This window comes from Cnephaeus nilssonii (genome assembly GCF_951640355.1).
Source record: "Cnephaeus nilssonii genome assembly, chromosome: X".
NCBI classification, from domain to species: Eukaryota; Metazoa; Chordata; class Mammalia; order Chiroptera; family Vespertilionidae; genus Cnephaeus; species Cnephaeus nilssonii.
Window position 1 is genome coordinate 15124421 of NC_137071.1, and position 3961 is coordinate 15128381.

The following is a 3961-nucleotide window of genomic DNA, read 5'->3' on the forward strand; positions in this document are numbered from 1 at the left end:
GAGTATCTATGGGACTTACAGAAATTACCTAGGCTAGCAACTCATTTCAGTCTAACAAATTATGATCTCAGGGGATGCTGTAAGGGGCCCAGATCCAGAAAAATCTTAAAGGAGCCATTTTATATGATGAAGTCCATATTAATGGTGAGCCAAACTACACTAAGAATACAATACTCTACCAAACACAGGGTCTTATCTTCCCAAGGGGCTGTGACTGGCTGATGTGAGTTTCTTCTTCTCATGTATGCTGAAATCTATCCTAAAGGTGGAAGGAGACTTAAGAAGGTTAGGAGGTGGTCTGTCTGTATGAATTTACCTGACCAGACAATAGCATGATTTCTGTCTCAGATACTGACCTCCCCTAGCTGAGAAAGTTGATTTGTAATTGAACTTTAGAGAGAGAGGCTCTACAGGCTGAAGAGCAAGGATGATCCCTTTATTTCGCATCAAATATATAGGAGCAGCAACTCAATGAGTACCCAAGAGAATGCAAGGAATGTCCTTCGGGTACTCAAAGAGGCTAAAACATCAGGAACAAGAGATAGCAACATAGGGTACAGTATTACCATTTCCCAAAATGTTGAGTGGTAGCTGTAGCCAGCTAGGGGAGAATTGATTTTCAAGTGCTGTTGCAGGCAAGGAGCAACAGTGAAAAGGTTTGAGGTCAAGAAATAGGAGATGTCCTCTCATGAGCACATTTGAAACTATCCCTGGTAACATCAGACATAACTGGTAGAGATCTAGGGGGAAGGGACTGAAGTTCTGCCTCAGCAAATGGGGGAGAGAATGATTACAATATGAGTTAGAGCCCTAGCTGGTTTGGCTCAGTAGATAAAGCATCAGCCTGCAAACTGAAGGGTCCTGGGTTCGATTACGGTCAAGGGCACATGCCTGGGTTATGGCTCTATCCTCAGTAGGGGGGTGCAGGAGGCAGCCAATTCATGATTCTCTCTCATCATTAATGTTTCTATCTCTCCCCTCTCCCTTCCTCTCCGAAGTCAATAATATATATATAGTATGATTCCATTTTAACTCATCAGTTAATGAAGATTGGCGAAACTTGATTATAAATAAATGTTTTGACTACCTCTAAACCACTGTATGACATAGGTAGATTTTTATCCCCATTTTTATGGGTAAAAAAATAAAACCCAAAAATGGGACTTTGTAATATTAAATAACTTGACTGAGGTTGTTCAACTACTAAGAACCAGTTCTGCTTGAGTCTAGTGATGTAAAAGCTCATAAAACTGCATTTTTCCAAATAATTATTGAATTTTTATTACATACCATGCACTTTCCTCGGCAGAACAAACATAGAAATTCTCTCAAGGCCCTAGCTTACAGTCTGCATTTAATGAGATTCTGAAACGTTTTCAGCATGAAGTAAGGAAGTGGACCAAGTGTGAGATTCATTACAACTATTAATCTTAAGAAACATAACGGTCACAAGGTGCACATAGACATTCATTTCAGTATTTTAGTATTCCAATTTCTATGAATGCTAATCTTATTCTCAAATAAGACCTCTGTGTATGGCTTAACCTTTGGGAAAAATTTTGTGACATGGAGGTTGTATTTATGCCACAGCCCATCTTATTTAATTGTGCCCTGTTGTTTTCATGTTTATTTTAGAATATTATGTTTTTTTAACAGTTTGCGATATTTACTAAGCCACACTTGATACAACGAAGAACAGTATGAAAACAGGATAGAATTATCACTAAGTCCTATGGTACAGACTTATTTTTTGATTCAATTCAACTTCTTTAGGTTACCTTATTTTTTTATTTTTTATTGATTTCAGAGATAAAGGGAGAGGAAGAGAGATAGAAACATCAATGATGAGAGAGAATCATTGATCGGCTGCCTTCTGCACTCCCCACACTAGGGATGGAGCCTGCAACCCAGGCATGTGCCCTGACCAGGAGTCGAACTGTGACCTCCTGTTTCAAGGGTTGATGCTCAACCACTGATCCACGCCAGTCAGGCACTTCTTTAGGTTTCTGAAGACAATTGTTAGACAAAAATATGAAAATATGTAAAATCAAGAGACCAATGCAAATATAAACATATTCTAAGATTACATTGCCCTTGATTGCCAAGAAGACAACTAGAAAATACTTTAATTAGGAGTGTACTTATATTTCTACTGACACTGTAACAACTAATTTCCATTAATTAAAGTTCTCTATCATTATTGTAGTCATTTGTGGGTTTTGCTTAATGGCATTAGAATATATACAACTACATTTGTGTGTTGCACTTTTTTATAAAATAGAATCAGTTATAATTTTATATGTGGTATCTGTTGTCAATGAAAATTATCTTTATTGTTATAGGAATAATTATTGGTCACAAAATAACTATAAATGGAAATTTAATTTATTAGTTTTCCTGTGATTCTTTCCTGCTGAGGACATTATCCTTATTCTGTCTCACAAATGAATTTTAAGGATGAGATGACTTAAAATTGAATAGTGTTATCCCAGCAGAATTCTTGTTATGTTATATCATTATCATCATTATCATGATGACTGAACATTATATCCCACATCTTTATAATATTTATAATAAATATAGAAATAGTCTTTGAAACCAGGTAGGATGGAACATTTGAGAAAAATTGCATAGTGTTTAAGATCTGCTTAAATGTCAATCACTGCTTTACCACTTGTTGGCAGTGTTCTCCTAAACAAGTTACTTAACCTCTCTGAATCTCAGTTTCTTATTTGTAAAATGATGACAATACATGGGATTGCTCTGAAGACTAAATGAAATGATGTATGTAACTTGAACAAAGGAGCCTGGGGCATTGTGTGGGTAGTAGAGTGTATTATTGGTCTACATTTTTCACTTCTCCTTTTGTCATGTGACTTCTCAATCTCGCTCACTAAAGAGATAATGTATATTTGACTTTGTTTTAGTTATCTTTATTGTTGAATGTATTACAGTGTCCCCTCCTTTTTTTGCCCATTCACCCCCTCCACTCCACACCTGCACTTCCCAGGCCTTCACCGTACTGCTGTCTGTGTCCATGAGCTATGCATATATGAATATAAGTTCCCCAGTTACTCTCACCCCTGACCCCCACCTTCCCTCTGAGATTCCTCAGTCTGTTCCATGCTTTTATATCTCTGGATCTATTCTGTTCATCAGTTTATTTTGTTCATTAGATTCCACATATGAGTGAGATCATGTGATACTTGTCTTTCTCTGACTGGCTTATTTCACTTAACATAATACTCTCCAGTTCCCTTCATGCTATCTCAAAGGGTAACTTTGACTAATAGAATAAAAAGGAAGTGAGTGTTCTGAATCTTAGCTTAAGCCCTTGAAGCCTCCTATATTGTGCTTGTACCCTGTGCCTCTGCTAAAACTCTTGAGTAGAATCTTACCTGGTTAGCCCATAGGTCTAATGGGGATCTAGACAAATGGGACAGCCACTCCAGACAACTCAGTGAGAAGTAGGATCATGCTGGCTGCCACAGCTCACAACAGAAATGCCAAGCTGAGTCTATCCCCACATCAACTAAACCCCAGGCAACCCAGAGACACCTGAGCAATAATAGTTTAGTGCTTTAAACCACTGATTTTAAGTGTACTTGTTATGGAGCCAAAATTGACTGATACAGAGTCTGGTTAATAAAGATTAGCCATAGCTGTTATTATTTACTATCGTTTGAAATAGAAGCCTAATGAAAACAAATAAAGCAAAACAGCATGATAATCAGGAAGGCACAGAACTCTAAACCTGAAGCTGTTTTTTAAGAAATACTGTTTTATCTCCTCCTATTTGTTTTCTGAAACCCCTGTTGGCAGGCAGCACCTTCATCAGCAAAAGGAAATGCAAATGGTCGGGGTGGATTTTGTCTCATCTGCCACTTCTCCAAGGAAAATAGAATCCTATAATAAACGATCTTGCGATCACAGATGTATAACTGTAATGGCGATGCTACAA